Raw genomic sequence first — 21,349 nt, 5'->3', positions numbered from 1 at the left:
GGGTCACCAGAACACTGTGTCCTCATTCAGGAACCACATATGTCCCAATGGGGAGATTTAAATTCCTTCAGGGTCACCCATCTGTTGTGGATGGTGGTGTGGGCTTGTGGGGGGGGGAACGCCTTGTCCGACTCCCCCAGTCCTGCCCCGGCTGTCGGACCGGGAAGTGGGGGGTGGGCAGGCGATTGTCAGGTCCCAGGGCTGGCCCACGTGGGAGGGTCCACATGGGTCCCACAGAGATCCCCCTGCCTGGGGCTCTCCGTCCACTAGCTGCATCGTCTGTCCCTGCATTGTGGACATGGGGGGGGCGGCGCTCGCTTCCCCTGGAGGCGCTGCCCCTCCCGGGACTAGCCAATTCCTGGGCTGGGGGTAAGCAACCTGCCCGAGGGGCTCCATCTGTGTGCAAACCACCCAGCCCCCTCCACCCCCGCCTCCAACCCTGAGCAAGCCTCCCCTCTGGGCCCCTGAGGAGCGCGCTCTTCTCTGTGTCCCGACCTGCGGGCCTGCTGAGCCTCACGGTTCCTGTCAAACTCGCCATCTGTCAACAGCCCTCACACGGGCTCCGAGTTTGGGGTCCTCTCCCTGGACGGGTTTGCGTTTTCTCTCCGGCAGCTGGAGGCGCCGTCTGGGATGAGCCGGACAAGACGATCCACGGGGTTTTGGTGATGCGGGATGTGGACGCCACGCACCCAGATGGGCACTGAACGCGGGCGGTACCTAATACGAACACAGCAAAATTCATGCTAGTAATTTTAATTTTTATTTAGTGAGAAAGGCATCAAATGCCAGGTGGGAACCAGCAGACGAGTGGACAGGGACGGAGGCTCAAAGAGAGACTTCCCATTTGGGGCCCATAATGGCACCATTTCCCTGTGCGCTGGGCCCCGCGGAGGATACGGCCAGTCCACAGATGCTGTACTTCGCACGCTGGGGACGTTGCCGTGGTGATGATGGCGGCTTCCGGGTTGGCATCTGGGGTGCTGTTGACAATGGCATGGGTGTTGGTGGTGGTGCAGAGTGGAGAGGACGTCCATGAGGTTTCCAGGGAGAGGACTCAGTGAGGACCTCTCCTGTCTGGCCCGCGCTCTGGGTTCACGGCTGTCCATGGAGGCAGGGCCAGGCTCCCTGCAGGAAAGAACTGAAGTAAAGAAATCTTATAAACAGAAGATTTACAGCCATGCGGGCAAGGCCAGGGGCTCTGGGATACCCAGATGGGCAAGTGTGCGAGGTCTCGCCTCTCCTTAAGCAGACTGCAGTGAGCACTCCTTCTTCGAGGCCGCTGCGGGCTGGGGACCCGGGAGGGGACGCCCCCAAGACTGGCTGGCCAATGCAGGAAACAGTGGACAGGGGTCTAGGAGAGGCAGCCCTAAAGTGTTTCCCCAACAGCAGGGTGGCCTAAGACAGAGAATGGATTGGGCAGTAGGGTGGATCCCATGTTGACCGGCCACGCGCCAGCCAACCCAGGAAGGACCCATCCCAGTGGCCCTGCAGAGCCTGCAGCTTTGGGGGGGGGGGTGGTCCTGGAATAAATCTGGGGAAGATACCTCAGAAAAGGACCTTTAAATGCCCCAACCACTTGGGGCGCCTGGGTGGCTCAGACGTTAAGCGTCTGCCTTTGGCTCAGGGTGTGATCCTGGAGCCCTGGGATTGAGCCCCACATCCAGCTCCTCCGCTGGGAGCCTGCTTCCTCCTCTCCCACTCCCCCTGCTTGTGTTCCCTCTCTCGCTGGCTGTCTCTCTTTCTGTCACATAAATAAATAAAATCTTTAAAAATAAAAATAAAAATAAATGCCCCAACCACAGGATTGGATCCCATCTGCCTTTGGGGGAGTTGGGGTTATTACCTGGAAGGAGGGCAGGCAGAGGGCCCCTTGATCTCAGATCCAGCTCCTGGGAGGCCCCCACCGGATGCCTTGCCAGTTGAGAGTGGGGCCCCCACCCTCGGACCTCAAGAAGGCCCACCCATCCCAGGCCTGGGGTCTCGTGACCACCCTGCTGAGGACCGTTAATCGCGCGGTTAATGACTCAGCACTCCGCCAGGCTCCTCCGGCTCCTGCCAGCCCCTCCTCACGCCGTGACCACAGCTCGGCAATGGAACACACAAAATGGGGCAAATCACTGCTATTGACGATGGCAAACCCGTTCCTGCAGTGACCGCATAGGGTATCAAGTTAATCCCAAGGGAAGCACATAATGGGGAGTGTCTGCCAGTGAATAGGGCTGTTGTCACCACCATCCAGGGCTGGGGCAGGACGCTGGGCCTGCGGGGATCTGGAGGCTGCTGCCAGGGGAAGCTTGGAGGCTGTTTTCCCATGCACGTGCCCCGTTTCTCTGGAGGTTTTGTTTCCTCTCCCTTTCTGTTCTTGCCCGTCCTCCAGTGGGACCTTCCTTCTGTGGAGAGACAGATGCCTCCGGAGGCGGGGGAGGCCAGGGAGGCCAGGGAGGTCTCTGCAGGCGGCGCGTGCGTGCCAGCAGGCCCCATGGCTGGCCTCCCCACCCCAGCCTGCTGGAGAAGCTTCTGCCCTGGCCGGTCGGCGGGGTGAGCCATGCAGGGCTGTGCGGCACGGAGCCCGGGACTCTGGGAGCTGGCAGGACAGACATCCCCCGACCTTGGACCTTGGGTGACCTGGCCCGGGCAGGCCTTCCTGTGCAGGAGTAGGCCTGCGTGTACACAACGTGCTGGAGCAGGCAGACCTGCACGCACGCGGGGACGGCCCCTGGCTTCTGCGGGCTTTGTCTGGGCACGGACCACCGAAGGACGGCGCTGTGCTCTGTGGAGGTGGGGGCAGGTCGGGAGGCGGGGCTGTGTTCAATGCCTTTGGCAAAACTCCCAACAGCAGGGAGGAAGTGAGACTCAGAGGCCTCTCTCTGGAAGAAAAGCCCCTGAAACAGCTGCAGCCCAGCCCCCCTGGGCCCCACTTGGCAAAGTCTCCCCAGCGAGTGGGTGGCCTCTGAGCTCGGTTCTGGAGATGCAGGTGGCGGCTGAGGGCCCTCCATGGTGCCCCAGGAAGGGATGGCCCGGGCGGGGGGGGGGGCTGCCAGCCAGCCCGCGGTGGGGTCTCTGGGGCGGCGCCCACCCGAGAGGTCGAGCTGCGAGGCTGGGACACAGGCTCGGTGTGGGCGTCTGGGAAACTGGCCAGCGGCAGTGTGCGCCCCATGGGCTGGCCGAGGGCTTGGTATCCTCCCCGTGGGTCGCTGGGGTCAGGCGCTATGGAAACCCAGCAAGAGAACACTTCCATCTACCCCTGGGGAGGAAGGGGCCTTCTAGGTGCTTCCCTTTGGGAGCTGCTGGACCCTGATGCAGGTGGCATTTTATTGTAACTTCATCCCACCTGGAATCCAGAGTGGCAGAGTTCTCGTGGGCACAGGAGGAGTGGCAGCGAATGCTTCCGTGGCCCCTCATGCTCGTGTGGGCGTCCCTGCGGCCGTTCTGCAGCCAGAGCCTAAATCAAGGTGTAGGCAGGACCTCGCTCCATCTGGAGGCTCTGGTAGAGTCCTTCCTGCCCCTCCCGGCTCGAGGCGGCCTTGCTGTTCCCTGGCGTGTAGATGCATCCCTCCTACCTCTGCCCCCGGGTCACGTGGTGACTCTGCCTGCCTCCCTTGTGTCTGCTTCCTCCCCTTGTAAGACACGGCGCATCGGACCCAGGGCCACCCTCATCCAGGATGACCTCATCTGCACTGATGAGGTTACCTTATTCCAGGTAACGTCACATTCTGAGATTCTAGGGGACACGCGTGTTTGGGGGACACCATGCAAGCATGTATAGTTATTTAATCCTTACAACACAACACAGGGTCCCTGTGGGACGGGCACAGACATGGGAAGGGTGCATGGAGGGGCCCCGTGGGGAGCAGACACGTTTCAGTGGTACCTGTGGTCCTAGACTTAGTGGCATGTCCAACCACAGCAGCACTGACCTGGTTCGTGGATTTGGGCAGGGCGGGGGGGGGGTTGGCTTGCATCTTGGGGCCAAGCTCACCTCTGAGGGCCAGCTGGCTGTCAGCTGCAGCCGCAGCAGGACACTGGCCTCCCCCCGTGGCCTGGGCTTCCTCACAGCACTGTGGCGGTTGTAGCCGCAAGCGTCTGGGTGCAAAGAGAAAGCCAGGTGGAGCCTGGCCTTTGTCCCAGGTGCGCTCAGGTGCCCGGCCCAGGAACGCATGTACCGTGGCGTGTCCTACCCGAGTCCTGCTGCCCGAAGCCTGGTGTGGGAGGTCTGCCGGCCCACTGCCCACGGAGAGCAGGTCACCTTCCGTAATCCTCCTTGGCATCCCGCCCAGGGTCGGTCTGGCCCCACAGGCGCTCAGAGGCCATGCCTGGCGGGATGTCCCCACACTGCCACCTGGTGGTCGCCGCCCGAGCTCCGGAAAATTCCAGGTACCTGGTCCACCTGTGGCTTCTCCAGGCCCAGGTGTGGACTCAGCAGGGGTTTCTCACGAGCATGGGCTCCAGACCAGATGGTTCCTTCCCCGTCTGCTTCGTCCTGCGTGGGGCACTGTCACCCAGGAGCTGTTGGGAAGAATTCAGGAGACTGTGGAACACACGGGCTGGAAATGCCCAGACCCCCAACAGAGAAGCCCCACCGAGGAGAGGCCACGGCTCCCGAGGACTCCCTGCCTCTCCATGCAGCCGTTCCCTCCCCAGTGGACGGTGGATGGGCTTCTCTCCATCTGGGGTGAGGGGTCACAGCTGCCGGCCTACAGGACAAAGATCAGGGCTGGGCCGGGCGCTGGCGGGCAGAGCCGGTTAGGCGGCTGGGCTTGTGTCTATGAACAGACGCTGAGGGCCCCTGGCTGCTGCCCCCCTACGGCCTGATGCGGTTCAGCGACCGTACCCACCGAGAGTTTCCCGCCACGCTCAGCCCCCTCCTGTCGTGACCCCGCATGTCCCCCATCCACCCACCGGTTCACTCTCTCCCTAGGAGCCCGGGATGTGACTCACGCAAAGGCCTCTGGGACCTTCGTTCTGGGGAGAGAGGCTCATTACAAGTTAGTCCCGGGCAGTGGCAAGTGCCCTGACAGGGGCTGTGGAGTGACCGGTCCAGGAGGGAGGTGGCCAGTGAGTGAGAGCAGCCTGCAGAGTGGGGAGGGTGAAGGGGCCGGGGAGCACACAGGCTCAGAGGACAGAAAGCTTTCCTCCTGCGGGGATGGCCCCCTGGGACTGGCGTTCCAGTGGAGGCTTGTTTCTGGTCTTTCTGGCCTCCGGAGATCAGAGACGGTGCTGCTGTGCCTCGGTTTCCCTGAAATCTCATCTTTCAAGCCTCTCAACACTCAGTCTGGGGACTGCTTTGCATGGAAGGTACACCAGGCGGCCGCCGTCAGCCACAGCCCCAGATCCCCTCTCAGTGGTGGGCAGAGCAGGCTAGCGGCCAGCGCCCAGCGTCTGGATGCACCGCAGGGCAGGGATCCAAGCTCCAGCGCCCCGCCCCCACCGTTGCCCTGGGCAAGCGCGGGAGTGGGGATGTTGTCCCTAACCTTAAAAACTGATTACCGACCCTGCAGTCTGAAAGCGGATTACATGGGAAGGTTAGCGGGAGGGCTAGCGGGTTTTACGGACCCAGGCAGCGTCTCCTCCAACGCGTCAGTGCTCCCCCTTCCCGCGGAGAGTAACTTAGTTGCAGGGACTGTGGCCCTGACTTCAGGGACTACTTGCAGGTAAGAGGCTTTGGGCGGGCGTCTGTCCTCGGGGGTTCTGGGGCTTGGGGTTTTCCACACCCCCTCCTCACCTCCCCCTTTTGCTGGGAGGGACACCAGACGCATAGGCCTGTTTGGTCCCGTCTCAGGTCTGCGCAGCCCCGTCATCAGGCAGAAATCCAACCTCTGTCTGTCTCTCGGCCCAAAGACCCTGTTTTCAGCGCCTTCAAAAAGCGTGCAAGTCCCGGTTCTTCTCAGGACACACACTGAGCCCCTCACCGCGGCCCCTGTGCCTGGGCCGGCCGGTCCCCTGAGTGTGGGGCTGTGACTCGCCTCGGGTGACCAGCCCTGGTGCCCACTCCTGCGTTAGGTTGTAAAGACTCCGGCTTCCGCCTGTCTCTCCTTCCCGCTCTGCTTCCTCTGCCCGACGGAGCCCGCGGCCGCCACTTCGAGAGCTGCCCTGGGAGAGGCCCACAGACAGGGGACCGAGGCCAGCGGCCGGCGGCTGGCCAGCAAGAAGCTGAACCCCGCCGCAGAGCTCGGCAGGGTGTGCTTCCCCGGTGGAGCCTTCAGGCGGACCTCAGCCTCGCCACACCGGCTGCCAGGTGTGGGGTCATTCACCACATGGCAGTAACTACCATGCCCGGCACCCCGTTCTCGCCCGGCAGCCCCAGGGCCCTGTCACACCCCGAGCACAGCAGAGTCCCTCCTGCAGCTTGCCGGCCAGCTGAGCTCCCTCTCTGCCGCCCACAGGCGCGTTGTGCTGTCCTCCCACCTTCCCCGTGCTTCTGCCTCAGGGCCTGGGCGCTGGCTGTTCCCTCTGTCTGGGATGCTTTTCCCTGAGCTGTGAGTAGCTCACTCCCTCACCCCCTTCAGGTCACCCACCTAACCTTCCACTCCTGGTGCTTTCCTTTCCCCGCGTGCTGGATCCCGCAGCATCCGTCAGCGTCCGCACTGTCCTCTGTTGCCCCTCACCCCTGCGCTCTGGGACTACGGGGATTTCTTTGTGCGCACCTGTCCCCCCCACCGCTGCCTCCCTCGTGCCTGGATCCGCACTGGCAGACCCTCGATCACGGTCTGTGGAGTGAGCGGTTAAGGGAGCACAGGGTGAACGCAGTGTGCCCAGCAGAAAGTGGTCTCTGGCGCTCGGCCGACGTCCGGCCGCACAAGTCTCTGTGTCCCACAGGATGCCGGCGAGGATTTGAAAGCCTGAGCATATTGGAGGAAACGTAATCCTCGGGCCTGTCCCGCATGTTCTGTTCCCGTGACACGCTGGTGAGGACAGGAAGGAAGGACAGGGCCGGAGACAGACGTGGGAGCCAGCTCGCAGAAATCATACCCGTGTCCGGCTGGCTGGGCCACCAGGCCCTCGTGCGGGTGGGCCACCTCCCGGGGATTCCTCCTCCGTCTTCCTCCCGTGGCCTCGTTGTGCAGAAGGGAGCACCCGGCAACAACAATTGACTCCCGACCTTTCCTCCCTGTTTTCTCCTTAAAAAGTCATGACAAACATTTTTTAAGAGATTTTATTTATTTGAGAGATGGAGAGATAGTGAGAGACAGAACGAGCAGGGGGGGAGAGGCAGAGGGAGAAGCAGACTCCCCGAGGAGCAAGGAGCCCGATGTGGGGCTCGATTCCAGGATCTGGGATCATGACCTGAGCTGAAGGCAGATGCTTAACCCACTGAGCCACCCAGGTGTCCCGGGAAACATTTTTTAACTCCACCAGTTAATGCCCGAATCTGTTCTTGTAAAAAATTCAAAGATAGCAGATAAAGCAACCCGCTCTGGGCCCTGCCTCCTGAGCACCCTCTCTGGGGTCTGCGAGAGCTGGGAAACCCACAGGGCCCAGGAGGCGGGGGCCTCGTGGCTTTTCCTGCCCCACACCCATGGCGGGTGTGCTGACGGAGCAGCAGCCAGCCTGGCCCCTGACTTCGAGTCCCTCCAGGACCCGCCGTGCAGCCCTGTCACTCCATGTCACTGAAGTCTGGACGTGGCTCGTCGCTGCTGTGGAGCGTAGCCTGCCCACGCCGTTGCAGGAATGGGCACCGATCACGGCACTGCTGTAGCCCGAGCCCCGGGCCCCGGGCCACCCACGTGGCAGATGGAGAGGAAGCTCTGTGCACACAGTGAGGGGCAGGGTGGAGCCCAACGAGCCCCGCGGACGCCAGCCACAGGCCCAGGGCAGCGGAGAAGGAGGAGAAGGAGGAGGAGGGCGCCAGCAGCCGCCGGCTGTGCTTGGCAAGACTATGAGACGGAGCCAGACTCACACGGGAGCTGCTGGCGCGGAGCAGGGAGGAGAGAGGAGACTCCAAATATCGGGCCCCTCAATGCCGGGACGGCTGACACATCTCCAGACCCCCAGATCCAGCCAGGTGTGACGGCGTGTGCGTTGTACCCTGGATGCCGTGTCCGCACAGGGACACGCGCCTGGCCGCAAGCCGGGAGACTGGCTCACGTACATTCTGGGATGCTGAGCGGGTGGAGGAATCGGTTTTCAGCTGATGGGCCTTCCGATGACAGGTGCCCTTTGTGGGCCCGGGAAGAACCCTCCCAGGCAGGCATCACCCCCAGGCCCTGGCTCCAAGGGCTGAAATATGGGGTCGTCTCACCAGGGGAATAGTGAGCAGAAGCCACTGGTCTAGGAGGCAGACCACGAGAGTCCGTAGAGCTGTTTACAAATAACGTGGCCTCCTTTTCTAGACACGACGCGTCCCTGCTTCTTGAAGTGAGGCCTGGCTGCGTGTCCGGCTCTGAGCCTTTCAAGGTCAGCTCAGTGTTTCCTGCTTTGGTGGTGGTGGGAAGCTGTGTCAGCTGGGGCTCCTGGTCCCCTGGGGGAGCGCAAAGAGTAAAAGCCTCCGCTGACCCACCCTGGACACAGGGCGGCAGGAGGTGCAGCTCGACGTGCACGGTGGGGGGCTGTCTGCGGCACAGCGGGGCCTACTCCAGCACCACTGCTAGGCTTCCCCAGACGCGAGGGGGCTCTGCCTCTCCCCTCCTGGGCTGGAGGCAGCGGGCTCAGGGCTGCTTCTCGGGGAGGCTCAAAACACCTTACTCCGGGGTCCCTTGGACACAGTGAGAGGCGCAGTGTGGCCTCTGCAGGGGTGCGGAACCGGGCAGCGGGAAGCACAGCTCTGGCCCCGTGAGCACGAGAGGGGAGGGTTCCAGCTGGTGACAGTCCCCTGGGCTCTGTCCTGACAGAGGGGCGGGTCCTCCTCTGAGCGTGTCCTGGAACACACAGACGTGAATCTTGCCCTCCCCACCCCAAGCTGGGAGAGGTGAGACCCCCCAGCCCACCCGGGACCAACAGCGCAGACCTGCTTCTGTGGCTCCCAAAGCCCGGGGACCCCACACGTGGAGACGTTGCCAGGAGCCCTGGGTGTGCTTGTACTTGGAGACGCCCTGATTAAACGATCTCCACAATGCGAGGTGTTTGTAATGGTATTAAAGATACTGGTGCGGTCTTGTGCGTACCCCCCGTGGAGGAAGCCCGCTCCCCGGGGTGGCTCGCAGCTCTGTTCACACGCAGTGTCCATACATCTCCGAAGATTACCATTTTAACAGCTTTGGGTAGAGATACCAGGAGGCAGCTACATTTAACAGGGCATAAATCCAATTCCCCTGCATTCAATTTTCTCAGGCTGCAGGATCAATTTGAGCCTGTCGGGACCTGACTCTGGAGTCCATCAACGCCGGCTCCTTCCCTCCGTCCCCGGTCTGGCTCTCCCCTTTCAGGAACTCAGCCCTGCAGAGGAAGATGATACAAAGTAACAGCCTTTCTCTCTTTACAGGGAAATCTAATTAGGTGTGAAGGGGACGCAGAGCCTGAGGCCTGGAGGTTGGTCTTGGGTGCTGCCGCTGACGCCGCGGCCACCTCTCCAGCCGTGGCTGCGGATAACGCGCTTTGATTATCCCTAACGGCGTCTGCCGGCCCTTCCCCTGTGCCCCAGCCAGGGGGGGGTCTCTCCACAGCCTCTTCTGGGGGTGCCTTAGCCCCATGGATCATCCACATGGCTTTTTGTCCTCGGTTTGTCCTTCCGCTGCTGTGGTGATGACGCAGGGGCCACGTTCCGAGCGTGAGGCCCACACCGGTCCTTGAATGCCACACGTCCCTGAGATGCACGCAAGTTATACCCCCATTTTACACAGGGAAGCAGGCACAGAGATGGTAAGTAACTTGCCCACAGTCACACAGCGAGCGTCAGGCCAGGGAAAGCTCACTCAGCGGCAGTCTGGACTCTCGTGAGCTCCTGGGGCCACGCGCCCTCCTGCCTGTTCCGTGTGCAGCTGGCAGCCATTGTATTTACCCTCTCGGCAGCTCCGGGGTCCCCATCTGGCACCGCCTCTGCCTCTGGGCCAGTCGTGCTCTGAGCGGACACGCCCCCGCCCCGCTGTGGGGCCGGCAGCAGCGCCCACCTCTCTGGAGCCACGGCTGGGGCAGGGTGAGCCCAGCGGTCAGGCCGGGACTCTGGGTGGGGCTGACAGCAGGGGCGCTGGGCGGCAAGCAGGTGGGCCTGGGCGCGTGGGCCGTCCCTGTGGGCCCTGCGTGCGTGCTCAGCAGGACTGCTTGTGGAGCCTACGAGCTCTGTGTGGTCACCTTTCTCTGAGGGAGCCCCGGACGCAGAGGCTCAGGGAGGGAAGACCACGGAGCCAACTGTCCGCTGCACCCCCGTGCCCGACCCAAGCTCCCAAGATGGGCTAACTAGTCCTCCCACTCGGGATTTAGCCAGAGCTGAGGAAGCTGAGTGGCTGCTTAGGAGATCTGGTTGTGCACACCTCCCTGGGCCCACCAGTTTCTGCCCTCTTGTCTGTTTCCCGGAGAGGAGCCCTGGCGAGGGCCAGTGTCCTGGCGTACTCAACCCTGAACAGCTCCTGGACGCTCTGGGACCCTGGTTGTGTTCCAGCCGCAGCCTGGGCATGGTTGGAAAACCCAGGAGTGGAGGGGAGGGACTGCGGGAGTGGTCAAGGTACGTCTGGGGTCCTGGCTCTGGGCGCTCTCAGCCTCCCCTGGTACAGGCTGTTCTGCCAGTGGCCCCTCCCCTGTGCCAGCTCAGAAGGGCTGGCAGCTTCCATGTGTACCCTCTTGGGAGGCCTGAACTGGCATGTAAGGAATTCAGCTGCCCAGACTCTGGAGAGGCCACATGGGGAGGGCACGTGGGGAGACCACGTGGGGAGAACACATGGGAAGACCACATGGGGAGGCCACATGGAGGGACCACAGAGAGAGAGAGCTGTCAATCTTGCCAGAGAAAAGGGCTCTAGTAATCCAATTCAAAAATGTGTCTTTAGTAGGGACTCTTAGGGAGGAAGGAAAGATGTTGGACAACCATCAAGACTAGATACGAAGAGAAAATAATATCTGATATTTGATGAAAAGTCATTAGGCTCCCAACTGGCAGTCCACAGGAGCATGGTGGGGGCTCCCCCGTCCTGCCCGCTCACTCGGGACAGCCACAAACTACCCGAGTCTTTGTGAAGGGAGGTGGACGCTGCCCGTGGCGGGGCGTGGCTCTCCCCAGATCTGCCGGGGACTCGTCGTGGCTCCATTGTGGTAGGAGAGCACCAGGCAGGAAGCACACGCCCCTCGCCCCAGTCCTGGGGAGTCCACCGGGCCAGGGGCCTCCGGGCAGCTCTCCCCCTGCCCGGGAACCCAGGGCACAGCCCCCCTGCCCCCACCCGGGAGCCGCCACCCCCCAGAGCCCCACAGAAAGTTGGCGGCTCCGGCGCTAGGCCTCAAGGCGTGTGGGGCGGCCTCCTCCCTCTTACTTTGTCTGGGGCCCTGATTCGTTGCTCTGCAGACAGAGAGCAGAGACTCCGCCAGGGGGTCAGGGGGCAAGCAGGCCAGAGGAGCAGCTGGCAGGCCCGCTCTCTCTGTGCTCCTGGGCGCAGCCACGAAAGCCCAGTGACGGCTTCTCCTTTCAGAGAGGCCCCGCTCGTGTGTGCGGGGCTGAAGCGGGTTGGACCGTGGGCTGGGGCTTTCACACGTGGATGCTGCCAGCCAGAAACCGGGCGGCCGGCTCCACCCGCGCTCGGCCCCCACTAACCGTGCAGCTTTGAGAAGGTTACTTAACCTTCCGGCAGTTTCGTCTTCTGTGTAATAGAGAGTGACCGTACGCCTGGTCGGCTTATCCACCCGCAGGGCTTAGGGCCCAGCGCAGAGCATAACGTCCGCACGTGCTGGCGGCTGTTACCGTCCTGACCTGAAGAGACGATCGTCCGAGTACGGGATGGTGACAGTGGGACCCCGAAACAGGACCGGGGACCTTCTTGGACTCAGGGGTTAGTGATTTTATGACACGTGTGGGTTTTATTCCTGGTTTCTCACGCGGCGTGTGAGGTCCTGGGAGACTGGGGTGTTGGCGAGGACAGCCCCACCCGAGACGTGCGGGGCTGCAATGGGGCAGTGTCCCCCCTACAGGAGGCTTGTTACTGGACAGACGGACGGTCGGATGGACAGGCGGAGGCCGTGTGTCACGCTGCCTCATAAGCTTTCCTTCTGTCTGGAGTGAGGTGCCGCTGGGGCTGCGTAACCCCCCCTCCTGGAGGCTTCCCAGCGGCCGGCTCGGCGGCCCTGTCAAGACCCATTGATTTGTTGTCCCTATCACTTCCGGTCACCACGGCCTCTCCCAACACTTCAGACCACGCGGTTGCCACGGCGACGAAATGACCCATAATAGTCCCTGCCTCCTGCAATAAGGGAAGGGACAGATCTCCCACGGATTCGGTGCTGGGGACAGCACGCCCTGCCTCACCGAGCGGAGCGCCGCGGGCACCTCGGTCTGGATCCCTGCGGCTGGCGGCCGGGTCAGAGCCCCGGGATGCCCCAAGAGCTGAAAGGGGGAGACGCTAGGTCCGTCTGGGCCTCTGGGTGGACCGTCAGGAATACTGGCCACTGGGTGGGCCGGGGGCCCCTGGGCCTCCTCCTAGGGCGGTGGGGCTGGCATTGGAGCTGCAGGATTGGGAAGGGGCCGGAGCCCAGGTGGAGAGCATGAGGGGTGTGTGCTCCGTGGGGACAGCGGGGCAGCGGGGGCAGCCCGAGGGGTCCTGGGGCCAGGGGGCTGCAGGGAAGCTACAGGGAGGGTCAGGAGCCTTGACGGCCTGCACCTCTCCTGGCTCGGGGGGTCGCAGGCTACATCTCTTCCTGCTCGTGCGGTCAGCAAGCAGAAATGGGGACTGTGGAAGGGAGCCAGCTTCCTGTCGCTGTGCCCAGACTTCTTGGGCTGGACTCTCCCTGTTTACCGTTTCTGACTTGCTGCCCCTGGAGGGTGTACCTGAACCTTTGTCCTGGACCCCTCCCCTTCCTCGGCTATGCCCACAGCCTGGCCCACGTCTTCCCATCTCAAAGAAGTCTCCCTAGAGTGTCCTCGCTGTGAGGGGTCCTCTCCCCTCTCCACTAACATGGCTTTATCTCTGGGAAGGCCAGTTGCAGTTTTGCCTCCTACAAGCAGTACTCCAGGATTGCTCCAGTTGATGCCTTCTCTCCTTCCTCCTCTTTTAGGACACCTGCTCAGGCTCAGGCTGAGGGCAGGCTTCCCATGGGGACCTGGCTGGGCTCTCCCTTGCAGGGGTGTTGCAGTGGGCTGAATAGCATCCCCCCAATTCCTGTCCACCTGGAATCTCACAAGATGATCTTGTTTGGAAATAGGTCTTTGCAGATGGAATTAGTTAAGATAAGGTCATAGAGCAGTGGGATGGGCCCTGACGGGTCATTACAAGAAGAGACACATAGAGAGAGACACATGGGGAGGAGGCCACGTGGCAATGGAGGTAGAGGGGGAGGGACACTAAAGATGGGGCAACGCCAGGGACTGGGAGGGGCTGGGAGGGGCCAAGAAGGGCTGGGAGAGGGTGGAAGGAGCTGGGAGGAACAGGGAAGGGCAGGGAGGGTCTGGGAACGTCTGGAGCGGACAGAAAGGGTCTGGGAGGGGCAGGGAAGGTCTGGGAGGGGCGAGAAGGGCTGGCAGGGAGTGGGCGCATGGGGGGGGCAGGGAGGGGCCAGGAGGAAGTCTCCCTCAGAGCCCCAGAAGGAGCCAGCCCTGCGGGCACATGGAAGTTGGACTGTGTCCTGCTAGGACCTTTCCGCCCCCACGTGGCACTTGCTCAGTGGCCCAGCCCGCTGGAGACTGCACAGGTTGGGGCTGGTTAGGGCCTGGCGCCCTGAGTTGCTCCTGGAGGGCTGTGGAGAGAGTGACTCCCCATGCAGGCTGTCCTCCTTGATCATGCCGGAGAGTCCCGGGGTCACTGGGGCTGGGGTGTGGAGGACATTGGGGGGTGAAAAAGTCTTGGAATTTTTTAATGTATATCCATTCTACTTGGCACTTGAACTAATTTTTTACATTTTGTTATTATCACGTAAGTAATCTCTACGCCCAACGTGGGGCTTGAGCTCATGACCCTGAGACCAAGAGTCCCACGCTCCACGGACTGAGCCCACCGGGCGCCCTGGGAATGTATCCCTTTCAGGTTGTTTCAGAAATGCAGGTCAAGGGCTCATTACTCTGAGTTCTGCTGTGCTGTGGGACGATGTGGGCCTGAGGGGTCTCAGTGGGCAGGCGGGGTGCTCCCACCACCCGTGCTTGGCCCGTCCCAGGCTGCAGCCCCTTCCCCTGCTGAGGGGTCCTGAGGCAGGTTCTGTGTTATGACTTTATGAGGGTGTCACCGCGGGTCTTGCAAACACGGGCTCGGCTCTCTCATAACGCACCCCAGACCGAGCTCCTGCACATCCCACAGAACCCCTCTCTCCCTGACCTCGCCATCTCAGGAAATGGCTGTCCAAGGTTGGGGTTATCCGTGCTTCTGTCCTCCTCTCACCTCCCGTGTCTAATTGTCAGAAAGTCCTGTCAGGTCTACTTGCAAAATATACTCAGAGCCAGACCATGTCACACCTCCCACCACTGTGGCCCTTTGGTGCCCGGGGGCGGAGGAGCAGGGAGAGGGGGAGGGCGAGAGGGGAGGCCTGCCTCTGCCCCTGTCCCCTCCCCGTGTCCCTTCTCCAGCGCTGGCGTGGACGCAGCTGTGGCCGTGCCCACAGGTAAATAACTGGACCATATCTGCACATTAGCGCACGACGGGCACCGTGCGGACCCCCCCCCCCCCGATGCGGGCGGGCATCCAGTTTTCCCCACGCTGCGCTCTGACGCACTCTGGTGACACGGCTAGACGATCCCGCGTTACCGGACATGGTTTTAGCCCTCAGTCGAGGGGCGTGGCTCGCAGGACCCGCCGGTGGGCTGCGTGCTCCTGGCCCTTTGGGTTCCGCTCCTGCCCAAGGTGCAGGAGGCACCTCTGTCCACCCTACAGGCCAGAGGGCTTTCCTGGACTGGGCACCAGGCTGGGAGGGGGCGGGAGCAGGCCTCTGGGGTCGCCCAAGGGAGGCTGCGTTCTGCAGATTCATGGTCAGAGACAGGAGCCAGGGAGTTCATGCCCCAGGCCCTTATTAGGCACCTGCTGTGTGCCGGGCACCGTTCTTGGTGCCGGGAAATGAGACACAGTCCCTCTGCCGCAGGTTTCAGGGGGAGGCAGAGGATGGCAGGAGCAGATGTCTATCATCCAAAAGCACGACCAGGCCGATGCCCAGCCCAGGCCGACCGGGGCTGACGGCTGGGAGCGCCATTGGGAGGGAGGCCCCTTTAGTGCAAGGGTCATCCCAGCTGCCCTGGCTGGCCCCTACGTGGTCAGGCTGGTCTGACATCCTGTAGGAGGCAGCGCAGGTGCACCCCCAAGCCCGCGTGCCACAGGGACCCAGCCCTGGGGTGGGCACAGGGTGAGTGCTGTCCACCCTCCTCAGACCTGGGGCCGCCTCCGCCTAATGAAGTACGTAGACCTGGTTAAAACTTTTCTTTGAAGCAGCCCCAGAGAGAAAGCAATGACGAGTAGAGGGGTTTCCCTGTGTGGAGACGACCACCCTTTCCAGATTCTCACGGGTCACAAGGGCAGTGGACTGTCTACAGCCCTCCTGGGCTCTGGGAGGTCCTGTGGGTGACCGGGCACGGCAGGCGCGTCCAGATGCGTCTCCCCTCCCCCAGCCCTCCCGGACACTTCGTCGCTCCTGGGGACGCGCCGTGGTCACACAGCCCGTGGGAGGCAGAGCTGGGATGCCAGCGTCTGCACTTGTGGCCCCTGGGGGCGGGCTCCGGCTCCAGACGTGGTCCGCGTGCACAGCAGGTGGGTTGTGGGCTGGTCGCTGGGGCCGTCTCGCCTGCAGCACCCAGACACAGGTGACGCATCTGCTGGCCAGCAGCCTCCTCTGTCCCTCGGGGTGGCCCCCGAGCACCCGCCTCTGTCCTTTCTCCTCTGTGGGCTTCCAGGACAGGCCCGCAGGTTGGCAAACTCAGAGCGTGGGCCCAGTTCCTGGCCTCAGCACCCGGGCTGGCAGGCACCCAGTGGGCCCACAGCCTGTTTCCTGGAGCCGTGTCCCCCGGGCCAGGCACCAGGTTTCACACCCAGTCCTGAATGGATTAACAGAGGGAACTGGGGGATCCGGTCCCTCTTCGGGTCACTGCACTCGTGCTGGGGGACGCTGCTGTCCACTGCTCAGGGCTGCTGCAGGGGTCCCCGGGGCCAGGAGCACTACCCGGAGCTTGTCAGGAGCGCAGCCCACAGCAGATCTGAAATCACAGAAGCCTGGCCACCTGGGAGACTGGGTCCTGAGCACCCCAGGCCTTGGGCAGGCGGGGCCTGAAGATGAGTGGGGAGACCCTCCCCTGTGCTGGGGTGTGCAGGGTGGGGCATTCCATGGGCTCCAGTTGGAACCACTCTCTTCCCCGGGGGCAGGGAGGGCAGCCCACAGGGGCATCGGCTTGGCTAAGCAGACCGCCTGCCACAGTAAGAGCTTGCCGACAGTGCAGGGCGCCTGCCCGTGGACACAGCACTGTCCTCCAGCTCCAGGCTCGCGGCTCCGTCCTGGTCCCGGGGCGCCAGCACACAGCGCGGCCAAGCACGACACCTAGCGGACAGAGGGCACGCTGCTCCCAGTGCTTTCGCGGGCTAGGAGGAGCCTCCCCCTCAGTGGACCCGCAGGTGGACCCTCAGCCCAGCCCGGCCCCAGGGCTCGTGCCTTTCCCAGAAACGTCTATTTGTTGGGGGGGGGGGGAAGGGTGGGCTGCAGGTGCTAGAAGACAACCTCCACAGGCTTCGGGACTCACCTTCCCTGGGGAGAAATCACGTAAGCCTGGCCTCTTGGGAGACCGGGTCCTGACCCCAGACCCAGGGGGGTTCGGCTGTGCTCTTCACCCAGGGTGCGCGCGCTCTGGCCTGGAGATGGGGGTAGAGACCCTTGCCCGTGCCGGCCGTGGGGGCTGTTCCGTGGGTTCAGCCAGGTGGGGGCAGGGCTGGCAGGAGTGCTGTCCCCAGGCTGGGATGCACGGCTTCCTCTGGTTCCTGGAGCCGTCCCAGACTTTCCCAGCCCCCAGCCCCAGACAGGGTCCTGCTCAGGTCCTCACCTGGACCCAGCAGCCGGCTCTTCCCACTGGCTCTGCTGCTGTTCCCACTTGGGTCTTCAATGGATGTGGCAGAGCCATGCTGTGACTTCTCCAGGTGATGCGGCTGCTGGGGGGAGAGCCACGCCCCTCGTCCAGGTGACGCTGGAGGGGGGAGAGCCACGCCCCTCGTCCAGGTGACGCTCCTGCCGGGGAGACGCCGCAGCCCCTTTGGGGGCCCAGCAGGAGTCATGGGTCCTGTGAGCGCCCCCTCCCCTTGGATGTGGCGACTGACTGAGTGACTCACTCCCGAAAAACGGAGGAGGAGCCTTCGCCCTGGGGTCAAGGTCACTTTGGCAGCATGCACCCCAAGGTGCCCCGGTAAGAAGGCGCCTCACCTCTGTAGGATCATCCCCGGAGAATCACGAGACAGCGTCAGAGCGGCGCAGGCAGCCTGAGGACGGTCTGGGAACACCTGTGCTGCTCGAAGCCGCCGAGGTGAGGGCCGGGCACGAGCCTGAGCCCAGATGGCAGGGGTGCGCTGGGCCCCGGGCACAGGACGGGCGCGGAGAAGCGGCCTGTGGTCCAGGGAATGGCAGTTACTGTGGTCACTCGTTTTGACCGTGGACCGTGGGAGGTGAGGGGTGAGCCTTCCCGCAGACAGGGAGGGTGTCCAGGGGAGCCGGGCGGGCGCCCCGTGTCCTGCAAGACCACGCGTGCCCACTAGATGGCAGCAGCGCCCTGCAGCCTGGAGGCGCCGGAGGTCAGGGCGGCTGGGCTGGGGCGGGCCTTCCTCCAGGCGGACACGGGGGTGGGGGGTCGGAGCTATGAAGGGCACCTGCAGGGCAGCGGGAGGGCCTCCTTGTAAGGAAAGCTGCGCTGTTCAGGGTCAGCCTGCCACGCTCTCTCCGTCTCTGTCTCACTCTCTGTTTCTGTCTCTCACTTTATCTCTCTCTTTCTCCTTGTCTGTTTCTCTGTCTCTCTCTCTTCTGATCTCCCGGCCCCTTTTCCAGACTTGGGTCAGACTGTCCGGGTTCAAGCCCCAGTCCCCCCGTCTTGGGTCAATGACCGGCCTTTCTGTGCGTCAGGACCCGCATCTCAACGCGGGCTGGGAGCAGCCTCTGTGGGCCGGGCTGTTGGAAGCGCCAGGCAAGCCACTGTGGGAAAAATGCTTGGGGCGTGGCCTGTGCTGTCGACGTCTGTGTCAAGTCATCAAACGACGCCCACACCCCCCCCATTAGGGTGGACGCTGGGATGCGTCCATTATTGCCCTCAGCAATCTTCCAAAGTCCTCCTTGTCTGGATGAGAAACCGGGGCCCAGCGGGGGATGCCTGCCCCAGGCTCCTCGCTCCTGGTGCTGGACACTGGAGGCCCCGGGCAGCCGGCCCTTACCCCCCAGGCTTCGGCTGAAAGCCCTCGAGGGCAGAGGGACTGGCGTCCAGCACCCAGCTGTGGCCTCAGGGTCGGAAATCCCAACGGCGTTGTCTTTGGGACACCTCTGATTTTTCCCTGAAACGCTTGCTAAGCAGCCCTACTGGGCAGCACACGTGTGGTTGGCCCGGTGCCCCCTGACCTCCCCCGACCTCCTGCCTGATGCCCCCGAACCTCGGGCCGACAAAGCCAGCCAGCAAAGCCCAGGTCCTGGCCAGGTGGTCTTCCCAGCAGAGCTGAGAGCCTCCTCCACACCAGCCTCCCGCAGAGCCGGGCACCCCGTCCTGACCCCGGGGCAGAGGCTCTGGCGGCATATCCGTTCTGTGTGCGATCAAAGCTGCTGTTTTAAAGTTGCCGATCTCTTCCCTTATGTAGGCAGCAGATTACCCTAAAGTGGATTTCTTCCCCTGAGAAGTCACTCGATTTGCTGTGCTGTGTGTGAAGGTATGTATGTGGTAAATCATGTGTGTGGTCTGTACGTGTATGTGCATGCACATGTGAGTGCACACACGTGTGTAAGCATGTCCATGGTGTGTATGTGTACATGCATGCAGGTGCACACATGCATGTGTGCTCACCTGTGCACATGTACACGTGTGCGTGCACACACACACGTATAAGCATGTCCATGGTGTGCACGTGTACACGTGTATGTGTGTCTGTGTAATGTACACATGTGTGCGCACACGCGTGTATAAACATATCCATGGTGTGTATATGCACATACATGCATGCACACACATGTGCTCATCATCTGCGCACACGTACACATGTGTGCACGCACACACATGTATAAGCATGTCCACGGTGTGTATGTGTACATGCACACGTGTATGTGTGTCTGTGTACATGTACACGTAGGCATGAGTGCATGTGTGTGTGTTTGGGGCACCATAGGGGGAGTCACGACCTAGTTCTGGAATCTGGGGTTGGGAGAGGACCCGACGTGCCCCGTGCGTCCTGCAGAGCTGCACCACCTCTTCTCTGCTGCTCTTGCTCGAGGGGGACCCACCGTCCCTGCCCCAGGAAACCACCTGTCACCCCATGATCCCTCCTCTGCAGTACTTTCCCCGAGCCCGCATCGTCCCGAGGTCCAAGGTCTATGGAGAGGGGAGCTGGTGGACTGGTCCAGGGGAGACGGTGGGTGTGGCAGGGGTCACGCAAACCGCTGGGGAGGCCGATCATGCATGCGTGTGTCCAGCATTCTGGGACGGTGGAATCCCTGTGACGGGGAGCAGGGGGCAGGGTGGGGGGCTTGCGGGGGTAGGCTTGTCCAGCTCTCCTGCTCCCAGCCCAGAAGTGGGTGGCACGTCTCCTGTCCCACGTGCTCTCTCCGGGCAGTGAACACAGCCCATCCCCCGAACTCATGGGGGTGGGAGAGCAGGGCACGCGGCATCCTCCTGCTCACCCCGCCTGAGGCCCGTCTTCCGCGCTGCCTGGGTCCACCCTTGTTTCGCTTGTGCCGTCGGCAGCGGGGACAGTCCTGTTGGCTGAGGCACCGGAACTCCAGCGCTGCAGTGTGGGCCTAGGTCATCAGCAGGTTTGTGGCCCCAACAGCGCTGCTGGCCCCAGGCTGCGCTGCCTGGATGAGAGCGTCCGAACGCTCCTGTCCCGCGCACACGTGCTGCCGGCGTGGGGCCGCTGCCTTCTCCCCCTGGGGCAGGAGGGGGCAGGTTCTGCCAGGGCCCGTGCTCCGGGTCCCCGTCTGCGTCTGTACCCCCGAGACTCTGCCGTGTGTCTCAGGCTGTGCTGGCCCGCTCTCCAGCGCCAGCAAGGATTCCTCTCTCCTCACGCAGGTATGAGGCTGAGGTCACGGCGCTTCTATAATCCACAAGGGACAGAAATACAACTCCGACTAGCTTAAGGAAAAGGCGGTAAGAGCTCACTTCATTTGCACAGGTCACTGAAGCCTGTGGCTTCCCCACGACGGGTTCCAGGCATGCCCATGACGTCAGGATCTCCTCCTTTCTCCTGGCTGGTTTCATTCTCCAGTGAACTTTGAAGGGGGGGGTGCAGTTGGCTCCCAGCCCCCGAGGCATACATCCCATCAGGTTACAGCTCAGCAGAAGGAGCTCCTTGTTCCCATAGTCTCCCCCAGTTCCAGGGCGTCTCCAAGGGGCCTGGAGAGCAGTCCTGTCCATCCCCAAATCAACACTGTGATTTCGATTGACCTGGCCTGGATCGAGGGGCCACCCTGAGCCTTGGGTAGGATTGGCCTGGACCCAGGGAGCTGGTGCTGCAAGAGTGGGGGGACACTGGGCAGGCAGGGAGCAGAGCCGGGCACAAGCAACCCACTGTTACCTGAATGCACCTGGGCGTAGCCTCAGGCTACCCGTGGAGCCTGGCCCGCCACACGGGGAGACTTTGTCAAAGGCAGGAAAACAAAATCCTCTGTGGTCAGAATTTCGTGTTTTCCACTCAGTAAATAGCAGTTAGCTGATTCACCTGGAAGAACTTGTCCTGGGGAGGGAGACGGTTCCCTCGGTTATGGGGCTGGGCATGAGAAAGGGGGCCGAAAGGATTGTCACCCAAATGGCGTCCACAAACTTGCAGGCGGAAGGGGCTGGACCCTGGCCTGCTGGGTCTGGCGGGGCTTGGAGAGGGTACGCCTTACACTTTTGTGGGTTCTCCCTCTGGGTTTTCAAGCACCTTCCTGCCCACACGCGCGGAGATCTCCTCCTTCAGAGCCTGGCTGTGGTGGCTGAACGTTCGTACCCACCCAAACTCAGACACTGAATCCCAAGACCCTGGGACGATGGCATGTGGAGGTGGGGTCTCGGGGAGGTGACGAGGACTTGAGGGTGGGGCCCCGTGCATGGGCCTGGAGGCTTCTGCCGTGTGAGGTCACAGCGAGAAGTCCTGGCTAGCAGCCT

At 62.6% G+C, this 21,349-nt stretch overlaps 2 long non-coding RNA genes across 3 annotated transcripts; one reads left to right on the top strand and one right to left on the bottom strand.

Annotated features, from left to right (window-relative positions):
* Positions 1 to 520: 520 nt before the first annotated feature.
* Positions 521 to 4,253, bottom strand: LOC148107461 (uncharacterized). 2 transcript variants are annotated; one of them, XR_015722354.1, is made up of 4 exons: positions 4,179 to 4,253; positions 3,980 to 4,083; positions 3,332 to 3,442; positions 521 to 1,138 (listed from the first exon to the last, which is right to left on the bottom strand). It is a non-coding gene; the product is annotated as an uncharacterized LOC148107461 (long non-coding RNA). The 2 variants fall into 2 exon arrangements; XR_015722353.1 differs by having other exon boundaries at positions 3,980 to 4,197.
* Positions 4,254 to 4,322: 69 nt separating this feature from the next.
* On the top strand, positions 4,323 to 9,055 carry LOC123803887 (uncharacterized). The gene is made up of 2 exons (XR_015722355.1): positions 4,323 to 6,235; positions 6,817 to 9,055. It is a non-coding gene; the product is annotated as an uncharacterized LOC123803887 (long non-coding RNA).
* The last annotated feature ends 12,294 nt before the right edge of the window (positions 9,056 to 21,349 follow it).

The sequence above is a fragment of the Ursus americanus genome, chromosome 30, assembly GCF_024610735.1.
Source record: "Ursus americanus isolate L20-20 chromosome 30, mUrsAme1.1.p, whole genome shotgun sequence".
Classification (NCBI taxonomy): Eukaryota; Metazoa; Chordata; class Mammalia; order Carnivora; family Ursidae; genus Ursus; species Ursus americanus.
This window is presented reverse-complemented; position numbering and strand designations above follow the sequence as displayed.